Genomic DNA, 11,856 nt, shown 5'->3' on the forward strand with positions numbered 1-11,856 from the left:
CCCCCCCCCCCGGTAAATGCCAGAGATGCAGGGCACAGGAATCCTACCGGCCGGCCAGAGGGAGGAGGCCCAGGTCTTGAAGCCGCAGCTACAACCACCGGGGGGGTGGGGGGGAGGCCTGGGGAGCGACTCACTGAGCTATTAATACTTCCTGGGACCAACTGACCTACCATGGGGGGCGGAGCCCGGGGCAGCAGCCGGGGTGCGGGGGGAGGCATGCAGGGAGAGAGCTGCGCCCCAGACACCCCAGCATGATGCCCTGGACCAGCCCCCGGGAGCCCCATGCCTCCAGCCCCCCCATTCCCACCACCCCAAGACCTCTGAACCCTTTAAGACCCCCAGCCCTCGTCCATCTGACCCCTCAGCCCCCGAAGTCCCACCCCCATAAGATACCATTCATCCCCTAGACACCCCTGGCCCTGACCCCCACCCTGAGACCCCATCTCCTGAGACCACCCCCCCTGTGAAGATCTTCCCCAACCCCTCTCACATCTCCTTCCTTCAGCCCACAGACCCAGCCCCCTCCCCCCAAACACCCACCACTCAAATCCCCTGGCTCAGACCCTGTCCCCAGCCCTGAACCCTCCCACCACCACCACCATCCTACCCCCCTCCAGCCACAGTGCCCCTTCCCCTCCCCAGCAACACATGGGGCACTGGAACCAGTGCCGACTGCCAGGGGAGAGCGCCCCACTCCCTGCAGAACCAGGGGACAGGGAGCCAGGACTCCTGGGTTCTCTCCCTGGCTCTGTGGGGGAGTGGGGTCCAGTGGTTACAGCCAGGGGGAGAGAGCTCCCAGCAGCTGGCACCAGGTCCCACACCTCCCCAGCTCTCTGCCCGAGAGGGGCCGCCCGAGGGCTGCGGCGGGGTCAGGGTCGGTCCATCTGAGGCGAGCGCCGGGGGTCAGTCAGGCCCCCAACTCCTCCAGAGTCAGCCAGACCACAGCCAGCCCTTCCAAGGGGCAAGGACAGAAGCCCCCCAACTCCCAGACTGATCTGCTTTGAAAGGCTAATCTACCAGGCCGCTGGCTCCCCCCACAAGACACCAGCCAAGGCAGGGGCCCCGGATCTGCCTGCCCCCTTGCCCAGGGCACTCTGGATCAGCCCCCTCTCAGACACTCCCAGCTTGTGCAATGAGCACCAACCATGGGACAAGAGCCCCCCACTGCAGCCACCAACTGTGCCCCTCCCAGACCCTCACTGTCCCCCAACACAGCCAGTCCCACATGGTGGGACCCTCTACAAAGAGCATCAGCCACCACAGGCCCACAAGCCAGCCTGGGTCATTGTCCCCCCCAACCCGCCCCACGCAGCTTGATATAGCCCCCTCAGTCAGCCCCCCCAGCCCGATCCAGCCCCCACACACAACCCGATCCAGCCCCTGCATCATCCCCACACACACACAGTCCGATCCAGCCCCCCCATCAACCTCCACACACACGCACAGCCTGATCCAGCCCCCACACACAACCCGATCCAGCCCCCCATCGTCCCCACACACACACAGTCCGATCCAGCTCCCCCATCAACCTCCACACACACGCAAGCCTGATCCAGCCCCCACATACAACCTGATCCAGCCCCCCCATCATCCTCCCCACACACACACAGCCTGATCCAGCTCCCCCGTCATCCCCTCCCATACACACAGCCCGATCCACCCCCTGCCCTGCACCGTTCAGCCCCCACACTCAAAGTAACCACATGATTTAGATTTAACCCAGGCTGGGGCCTTTGCACTGAACTAATCCTGTCTGGGGTGGGACCTCAGCTCCCAACCACCACTACCCTTATTCCCAGGAGTCAGGCACACACAGATGCAACCTTTTCATGTCCCCCCAGCACATGAGAGAAGGGGGTAAAGACGCCCCCCTTGCTATCCACCCAGAATTCCTACATTCACTCACTGAAGGGAAGAGCCAGAAATCCAGGCATGGGGGTGGGGATGTCACACCCACCCACCCCCTCGCTGCAGTGATCCACCCCACACCCCTCTCTGCCCCACACAGGGGGAGCAACTCCCCCACCTGTCCCAACACATGCAGGAGTGGAAGCAATTCCCCCCTACCCGATTTAGCCTGACTGCACAGGGATCTGGTGAATGGAGAGATCCCAGGGATCTCCCAAAATGGATTCCACCAACCCATCTTTCACCCCCCCCATGCTGGGGGAAGACACAACAGGCCACCACCACCCCCACTATCCTGGATCCTTTTCAGACACACGATCCCCTCCCCACTGGATCCCCCAGGTAATGACTGGTGGGAATCCCCCCCAATGAGCAAGAAGAGAGTGCAGCGGGATCCACTGATGGGCTGGGTCTGCAGTGAAGGGTCATAGTGGATCACAACTGGGAGAGCTCCCCAGACCAGCTAGAGAACATCGTGAGGGCTCACCCCAGATTATTCTCCCTCTGTGGAGACCAGGACTAGATCTCAGAGGCAAACAGCCTCGGTGGATCCCTGCTGGGACAGAGCCCATGAGAGGGGAGCAGAGAGAAAGATACCTAGAGTGACAATCCAGACTAGACACCTACAAAACAGGACGCGCTGATCTCAGAAGTGAGAGTAGATCCCCAAACACTGAACAATGGCAAGAGGGATCTAGTAGGTGTAGTAACAACCCCAGGCACTCAGGGCAAAATAGATCACCAGACTAATAGAGTGATCCAGTTAGTCGATTGCCAGAGAATGTCACACAGGATCTGGGTGTGATGAAATCCCTGAGGGTCTGAGTGGATTCCCAGCCCAAGATAAGTGAATAGATCTCCACAAGGTGACAGGGGAGTTAAGTGTGTAAGGATCCCTGTAAGAGTTAGCATGGGAGGGAGATCCTTGCAGGGAGGTCAGGGTAGATTCCTGGGGGTCACAAAATGATCCCCAGGACAAGGGGTAGAACAGAGAAACCCAGTGTGGGTAGATCCCAACACCAGAACGTAGATTCCTGAATGTCAAAAGTCACCATGGATCCCCCAGTCCATTAAGGGCTGGGATCCGAGTGATCCAGTATAAGTGTATCCCATGAGGATGATGACAGGTAGATCCCAGAGGTTGCAGTGGATCCCCCAGCCAATAAGGAAGGAGAAGATTAATCACTTTTAGGTGTAGTTCATGAAGTGGATCACATAGGACAGAAAAAGTGGGTAGATCCTATGGTCAGAGATCACAGGGGATCCCACGTCTAGCAGAAAACCCCATGTGAGTGGATCCCATAGGGTCAGAAGTCATTAGAGACCCCTAATGAATGGGGAAGAAGCAGAAGGGGCTCCAGCGCATGCAGATCTGCTGTAGCCTGGATGGGTGGGTATATAGTGTCTGTCAATCCTGTAGGATTGCAGTGGGTGGATCCCAGGATCCCAACCGGATGGGACAGAAGATCCATGGGATCCAGTGAGAGTTGAGCCCATGGGACCAAGTGGGTGGGTCCCCAGTCACGGTGGGTCCCAGCCTGATGGGAGAGCAGATCCCCGGGATCCAGTGGATCGCCAGGCCCCGCCCCACGGGGTGTCTCTTACCCTGGCTGCCGCTGCAGGGGGCTCAGCGCTGCTGCTGCGGGTCCCAGTAATCCTCAGCCATGGCCGCCAGCTCGGCCGCCCGGGGCTCGGCTCCCCTCAGCCGCCCATGGTCCCCCAGAGCCCGGCGAGAAAGGGGGGGCGGGTTGCGCACAAGTCTCCTCCCAGCGAGAGGCGCCTCCCCCCCTCCGCCAAGGCCACCTCCCACCCTGCGACTGGCTAGCGCCAGCCCCCAGCCCGGCCTCCCCCGTCGCGGGACGTACCACTCCGCGCACCAGGGGAGGGCCACACGCAGGGAGCAGCCAGGGCAAACCGAGCCCATCCCCGACGGTGGGGGAATTAGGGATTAGCAACCCCCATATCCACTAGGGGCTGGTGGTAAACTAAGGGCGCAAAAAACGTGAAAGAGGGCAATCACCCCCCTTTTTTATTTGGTACGGTCCCAACTGGACCAGCCTAGTTGGGCGCTACCATTACTGAGAGGGAGGAGCGGCCTGAAAGCGGAGCGCTAATCCCCCTGTTTTACGGGACCCTCGGGGAGAGATCAATAATATATTACGGAATATTATGACGCATTAATTAAATAGGTCTGCTGAAAGGAGCCCAGTAGCCAATTGAAACTAACCCTCCCCGTTTTTTCAATGGTACTTCCTTAACTGTCTTCTCTTTCCTCAATGGAAAGATCCCCAACTGCCTTGTTCTCTTATGGGGGCTGTACCATTATAACCAGCAGCGGGGGGAGGCAACGGCAGGCTTTTGCTACCTGGCAGCCAAACAGAGCCACTGTTTCATTTTCTAAGTGCATCTCTAGACTATTTAAGTACAGAGAGGCAGGTGGAAAGGGGAATAAGCCATGTATTGGCCGGCTCCATTACCTCCCCCACAATCTAGAGTGAGCTCGCCCGACCTCTTCTCTCGTAGCTGAGAGGATGAGCAATACCATTAAAAATAGTGGTGTTCACATATTAATGGGACTGGGCCATAGAAACAAAGGGAATTTAAATCAAGGTGTGTAACTCAATTAACCACACGATTTAATTACGGGTCTGAGCGACGGGGAATTAAAAGGCCTGAGGAGGAGTGGGGAGTCTCCATTCTCCCCACCTAAACGGGGCAGATAATGGTTTGATCCATTGAGAGGCGCCGAGAACGGTTGGGCGGTACCACAGAGTAAAGCGGGGGGGGGATACTTATACATATGGACTCCAACATTTATAAACGATAAAAAAAATAACATTTTCAGAACTCTGATTAAATACTAAGACGTGAACAAAGGAGTTTGGGTGAGAGGGGTCGTAAAACATGCTCACTCATAGAGGTTGATAATGGTTTAGTCTGCAGACAGGACTGCGCGAACGTTGACCGCTACCATAAATAAAAATGGGGGGGGAGCAGATTAGAAAATAGGCTTCTACGAAAATAAATAGAGTAAAAATAGCTCAGACGGGATTTATGTCCATTTTCAGGTGCTCAGTTGACACCGGGAAGAGGGAGAGACGCGGGGTGAGAAGAGGGGGGACGGACCTCTTGGGGGTTAATAATGGTGTAGCCCACAGGCAGGGTCCGGCGACGGTTGGACCCTACCATTAACCGCAACGGCGGGGTTCCATAAAAGCGAGGAAAATTGGGGATTAGAGAGAGAGAGACTATCCCTCTATTAGCCCCAAACACCCCTACCCCGTCAGACAGGCTCGCCTGTCCCCCCATCCCCATCATTCAGGACACCCCTCCCCCACCCATACCCCCATCACCCCTCCGCATCCCATCATACAGCACACCCCTCCCCCACCCATACCCCCATCACCCCCCAAACACCCATCACCCCTCCGCATCCCATCATACAGCACACCCCTCCCCCACCCATACCCCCATTATCCCCAAACACCCCTCCCCCATTGTACAGGACACTCCACCCATAATCCCCAAACACTCATCCATCCCCTTCGTACCAGTCCCCCATTATCCCTAACACCCCTCCATCCATCCACCCATCTCTCTATTCATCCGTCACCAAACATCCATCCACCCAATCCATCCCTTTATCCATCCATCCCCACGCACCTCTCCAGCCATCCCTCCATCCCCAAACACCCACCTTCCCTCCAGCCAGCCCTCTATCATACACCACTCCCACCTCAGACCTCCATCCATCCCCCCACTTGTCCATCCCCAAACATCCTCCAGCCAGCCAGCCCCCCATTCCCAAACGCACCCCTCCCTCCTTCCATCCACCTCCACACACATCCATCTGCCTGGGCAGCGCCCGGCATGACAGGCCCCCCCCCCGCCCCCGATCTCAGTCGGGGTCTGGGCAGCTGTCACGGAGTCCCCGGGCGATGCTTTGGAACTGCTCCCCACAAAGCCAGTCATGACTTTGGGGAGCCTCCTCTCCCTTGGAAGTTGGAGCAGACTGTTTTCAGGGCAAGAAGCTCACACGGCTTCACCTTCCTGTGGCTAGTAAGTTTCCAAAAGTGGCTAGTAATTTTTTTCAAAAGTGGGTAGTGATTTCAAGTACCTTCTATGGTCCTGATTTTAAGGGCTTTCTGAAAATCAGGCCCTCTTTAAGGCATTGTATAGTGGGTAACTAAAGTAATCCAGGCCCTCAAAGTCGCTAGATGCTTTTGTAAATCTTGAAGCCAAACAAGGAGAGTGTATAGTCACCACAGCCTAAAGTTTCAAAAGTGGTTAGTAAATGTGCAGAACTGACTAGCAAATATTTCAAAAGTAGCCAGTATTTTTTTTCCCCAAAGTTGCTAGCAAATGTTCTTGAAATTATTAGTGCATTTTCAAAAGTGGCTAGTTATTTTTTTTAAATGGTTAGTACATTTTTCAAAAATAGCTAGCATATTTTTCAAGAGAATATTATATTTTCAAAAATGATTAGTGGATATTTTAACATGACTAGCACATTTTCAAAAGTGGATAGTATTTTTTTTTTAAATGACTAGTAAATTTTAAAAGGTGGTGCTAGTCAGTTTTTGAAAATGGCTGGTCAGTTTTTCAAAGGTGGATAGTACTTTTTACAAAATGACTTAGTAGATATCTTAAGTTTTCAAAAGTGGCTAGTAATCTTTTTGTAAATGACTAGTCAATTCTCAAAAGTGACTAACATTTTTCAAGAATTGAGTACATTTTCAATGGCTAATACATTTTCAAAAGTGGCTTGTAACTTCCCAACAGGTGCTGTTAACTCGAGCATGGGCCTGTCAGTCATGCAGGACTCAGCAACAATGCTGTGCTGTCTGCATTTGAGGAGAAAACCCAGGAGTCCTGATTCCCAGCCCCCACATTCCAACCCACTCCCCTCCTAGACCTGAGAGAGAACCCACAAGTCATGACTCCCAGCCCCCTGCTCTAACTCCCTTGCAGAGGAGGTGGTGTCTTAACACCAGGAACGTTATCCCCATGTGGCACTGAGATGCAGCCACCTCTGCGGTGGAGCAGCAGGGGAACTGCTGCACTGCGACAGGGCACGGGGCTGGCAAGCTGTGGAAAGTTGCCCATGGGGGATGGTATTATTCCAGGCATGCTTGGCTCGGGGCCTGTTGGGAATCTGGACAGGGCTTGCTGTCTCTGCGTCAGCCTTCAGGAGGTTAATTAGGTCAGACCTGTCAGAGTCTGGCAGGGACAGCCTCATGCTTTGCAGCTAATTGCACCTGACGAAGCATCTTGGCTTCCAAACAAGCCCATCTGTCACTCTCTCCAGGAGCTCAAGGTCAGATGTGAGCACGCAGGTTGTCTGTGTGGTTGTGGATAAAAGGGAGGGCTCGCCTGGTGCTGAGATGCAGCCAGCTCTGGGGTGTGGCAACTGGGGAACAGCTGAGCATAACATTGCATGGGGACAGCTTGCCTGGTACAGAGATGCTGCTACCTCTGGGGTGGAGAAACGCCCAGTAATTTACAAGAGGCCATGAAGACAAGACTGTTGTCCTGGTTTCCTTTCCATGGCTGCTCTGGGGGCTAAAATGCTTCTGACACGCCCGTGGCCTCCTGTGGTTTTATATCTGCTGCTCCGGCTATGTCATTAAGATTCCTGTACTGACTCTCCTGATAAATATCTGTCCAACAGGGATAAACAGAGACATTTCGCCACAGGAAAAATCTAGAAGGACAATACAAAAACATTATTAGGATCAGCTGGCTCAGGGGGGCAGGACATGGGGCCTTTCCCCTCTAGGGGGCACCAGCTCCCATCTGCCCCAAGGTGGGCAAACTGCCTGGCTGAGGGATGTCGGGGCAGGGTTATGCAAAGGTTTCATCACTGGGGCTGCAGCAGCCTCTAGCCCGAAGGCTAGGATTTGCAGCTGATCTGGCTTCCTGAATCAATGCATGTGATTGCTTTTTTTTTTTTTTTCCAAATGAGCACTTGACATCTCGGTGGGAGGGAAGTGGGGTCTAATGGTTAGAGCCAGTACTCCTGGGTTCTCTTCCTGAACTCTAGGAGGGGAGTGGGGTCTAATGGTTAGAGCCAGGACTCCTGGGTTCTCTCCCTGGACTCTAGGAGGGGAGTGGGGTCTGGTGGTTAGAGCAGGGGGGAAGCCAGGACTCCCAGGTTCTGGCAGAAGAGTCAGGGTTCTCTTTTCTCAGCAAAAGATCTTTCTCTTTCCCACACCGGGAGTCGAACCCGGGCCGCCTGGGTGAAAACCAGGAATCCTAACCGCTAGACCATGTGGGAATGAGTTGTTTTTGTGTTTGACGGAGCTGGCCTGGGGACCATCCGTAGGATACCGCAGCACCATCTAGTGGGGGACCTTGGGAGCGACCCCCCCACCATGGGGCAGCCCCAGAACTCTGCTCCTGGGATCTCTACGTCCCTCCACCTCTGACACCCCAAAACCTCTGTGCCCTGACCCCACGGGCCTGCCCGAGGATCACCCCCAGGCTCCCCGCGTTAATCTGGAGCAGAAATGGAGCCGGGCTCTGAGCTCCTGCCTACAAAGGGGGAGTAGAGGGAGGGAAAAAAAGAATTGTTGTTCCCATACCGGGAGTCGAACCCGGGCCGCCTGGGTGAAAACCAGGAATCCTAACCGCTAGACCATATGGGAGCTGCTGAAAAAAATCTCCTGTACAGCCCCCAAGTGATTTATTCACACACCCCTACACCCACATCTTGCCAAATTTCTAGCCTCCTCACCTCACCAGGGCTTTGGGACAGAGGATAGCGCCCCACTACAAGGAGGCTCCAGGAGAAAGGGTGACTCCTGTAGGGCTCACAACCCGGTCCCCCATGCTAAGGGACCGGTGCCTCCGGGTAAAGGGACGTAACCACCGTGTGAAGGGCCCTAGCTCTGTGTGAGGAGCTTCAGTCCCCATCTGAAGGGAGGTGACCCCTGCACACAGGGCCCCGTGCAAAGTACTCTGATGTGACCCACCCCCCGTGCAAAGAATCCTGGCCCCCATGTGAAGGGACATGACCCCTGTGCGAAGGGCCCTGGCCCCCGTGTGAAAGGCCCCAGCACCTGTGCCATGAGATGTGACCCCCATTTGAAGGGTCCTGGTCCCTATGAGAAAGGCCCCAGCGCTGTGCCAAGGGACGTGACCTCCATGCAAAGGGCCCTGCCCCCCGTGCAAAAGGACCCAGCGCTTTGCCAAGAGACGTGACCCTTGTGCAAAGGGTCCTGGCCCCCATGCGAAGGGCCCAGCGTTGTTCCAAGGGACGTGACCCCTGTGTGAAGGGTCCTGGCCCCAGCGCCAAGGGACGTGACCCCAGTGTGAAGGGTCCTGGCTTCTGTGCGAAAGGCCCCAGCGCCAAGGGACGTGACCCCGGTGTGAAGGGTCCTGGCCCCCATGCAAAAGGCCCCAGCGCTGTGCCAAGGGATGTGACCCCTGTGCAAAGGGTCCTGGCTCCTGTGCGAAAGGCCCCAGCGCTGTGCCAAGGGATGTGACCCCTGTGCGAAGGGTCCTGGCCCCCGTGCGAAAGGGCCCAGCGCTGTGCCAAAGGACGTGATCCCCTTGCGAAGGGTCCTTGGCCCCGTGCAAAAGGACCCAGCGCTTTGTCAAGCGACATGACCCTTGTGCGAAGGGTCCTGGCCCCCGTGCGAGAGGCCCCAGCACTGTGCCAAGGGACGTGACCCCCGTGCGAGAGGCCCCAGCACTGTGCCAAGGGACGTGACCGGCCGTGCGAAGGGTCCCTGCCCCCCCTGCGGGGCCCGACCCCCATCTTGGACTCCTCCTCATCCCTCGCTGCTTCTCACCAGGGCCTTTCAGCGTTGGCCCAGTGGCGACGCAAAAGGAACAAGGAGGTGGGCGGGGACGGTTCGGGCGTGGGAAAGTGTTATGCTTCTGAAGGACGGGTGCCATGGCCAATGCTCGAGGGGAGATCAGGCAGCGAGAGGGGGGGGATTGTGGGTTCTGGGTCCAGGGCTTGCTGGGTGAGGGGGGCGGGGAGATGGGGGGTAGATATGGGGCTAGAGGGCTGGGGGGATTGGGGTCTGCGTGCAGGGGTGGCTGGAGGCTGGGGCTGAGATGGGGATGGGGGCCTAAGAGTATTGGGGTTGCTGTGCCAGAAGGCGAGGCAGGGGGTCTGAGGTGGGAGGACTGGGCGGAGGTGGGAGGATGGGGGAGGGGGGCTGGGGGATGAGTAAGGTGGGGATGATGGGAGCTTGAGGCTAGGGGGATGGGAGGTTGGGGCTGGGGGCCTGGTGCAGGTCCTGTGGGCTGGAGGCAGGGGGATGGGAGGTTGGGGGCTTTGGGGCTCTGGTGCGAGGTCTGTGGGGTGAGAGGTCAGGGGCTGTGGAGGGTTAGTAAGGCTGATTGGGGGCCGTCAGTGGCAGGTCTGTGGGCTGGAGGCAGCGGGGATGGGAGGTTGGGGATGAGGGCTGGGGGCTGAGTGCAGGTCTGTGGGGCTGGAGGCAGGGGGCTGGGAGGTATAGAAGGGCTGGGGGCCTGGTGGAAGGTCTGTGGGTGGAGGGCAGGGAGATGGGGAGGTTGCAGAGTGCTGGGCGCGCTGGTGCAGGTCTTGTGGCAGGAGGCAGTAGACGGGGAATGTGAAGAAGGTTTGGTGGGCTGGGGGCCTTGGTCCGTGTCTGGGCTGGGTGGAGGCGGGGCTGGGGGCCATGTGATTGGAGCTGGTGGGCGCTGGTTGCAGGTCTGTGGGCTGGAGGCAGGGGGCTGTGGGCCTGTGATGGGAGCTGGGGCCTGTTTGCAGGTCTGTGGGCTGGAGGCAGGGTGAATGCGGAGGTTGGGGCGGCTGGGGGCTCTGGTGCAAGGTCTGTGGGCCTGGAGGCAGGGGGCTGAGGGGCCTGGTGATTGGGAGCTTGGGGGCCTGGTGTAGGTCTGTGGGCTGGAGGCAGTGGGATGATGGGAGGATTGGGGGCTGGGGGCTTAAGAGCTTATGGGGGTCTGGGATGGGGTAGGTGGATAGGATGATGGGCTGGGGGGCTGTTATGTGTGGTGGGTATGATGGGAGGTCTGGATGGCGGGTGGATGGTGGAAAAGAGAGGGGGCTGTGTAGGGAAAGGGGGAGAACTGGGCCCTGAGATGGCGTGTGAGGAGGGGGTCTTTGACAGGGGATGGAGGTGGTTCTAGAAGGAAAGGGGGCAAGGCTGGAGTTTTGATGTGGGCTTGGATGTTAGATTGGTGCATAGCAGCTGGGAGATCCAGGGCCAATGGAGTGTTGTGTGTGGGGCAGTGGTAGCACAGGGATTGTAGGGAGGCGTTCTGGGGAAGCAGGTAAACGCTGGAGGCAGACGGACTGGGAGAGAGAAGAAGAGAGAAGAACATATATAAGAGAGGTAAGTTGTAGGACTTGGCGATATGTGGGGGCTACTCAGTGAGGACTAGGTGTGTGGGGGGGGTCTGGTGGGAACTTGGTTCAGTGCCAGGCTGATGAGTCAGGTATGGGGGCTGGTGTGGGTGCTTGAGGGATGTGTGGGGGTGGGCTGGGGGGCTGGTGGGGGGCAATGGGGGCAGGAGGCCGTGGGGGTGAGGGCACTGGGGGTGGGCTCCGTGGGGGGCACTGGGTGGACCCAGGGGGGTTCACGCTGGGCTCCCCCCCCACCAGGCCGACGGGACCATGAGGCGAACAGGCAGGAGCATCTGAACTGGGCGGGGGGGGCACCAGCCAAGGCCAGGACCCTCCCCTGGCTGCCACACTGGAGGTGGCCCCATACGTGGGGGGCTGGAGGCACTGGCGGCGATGGGACCCCTGCTGGGGGAGGACAGCCAGGTGAGCAGGGGCCTAGTGGGTGCCCCCTAGAGGTGAAGGGCCTGAGCCCCAGCCCTCAAGCCACCCAGCCCCCAATCCTGGGGCTGGATGGGAGCCGCTGCCTCGATTGCATCTAGGCCCTTCTCTCCAGCAGGGGCCGGAGGTGGGGGCTGAGCCGGCGGGCTGGGGGGCCGCTGCGC

General features: G+C 57.8%; 1 protein-coding gene and 2 non-coding genes across 3 annotated transcripts in view; all 3 read right to left on the bottom strand.

Annotated features, from left to right (window-relative positions):
- CDK16 (cyclin dependent kinase 16) overlaps positions 1–3,718 on the bottom strand; it is a 14,856-nt gene extending 11,138 nt beyond the window's left edge. The window contains exon 1 of the mRNA XM_075071284.1: positions 3,514–3,718. The gene's annotated coding sequence lies outside the window, so the exon portion shown is untranslated. The remainder of the gene's footprint in view (positions 1–3,513) is intronic.
- Positions 3,719–8,113: 4,395 nt separating this feature from the next.
- Positions 8,114–8,185, bottom strand: TRNAE-UUC (transfer RNA glutamic acid (anticodon UUC)). Its single transcript has one exon. It is a non-coding gene; the product is annotated as a tRNA-Glu (tRNA).
- Positions 8,186–8,483: 298 nt separating this feature from the next.
- Positions 8,484–8,555, bottom strand: TRNAE-UUC (transfer RNA glutamic acid (anticodon UUC)). Its single transcript has one exon. It is a non-coding gene; the product is annotated as a tRNA-Glu (tRNA).
- Positions 8,556–11,856: the final 3,301 nt, after the last annotated feature.

This window comes from Chelonoidis abingdonii, chromosome 11 (genome assembly GCF_003597395.2).
Source record: "Chelonoidis abingdonii isolate Lonesome George chromosome 11, CheloAbing_2.0, whole genome shotgun sequence".
NCBI classification, from domain to species: Eukaryota; Metazoa; Chordata; order Testudines; family Testudinidae; genus Chelonoidis; species Chelonoidis abingdonii.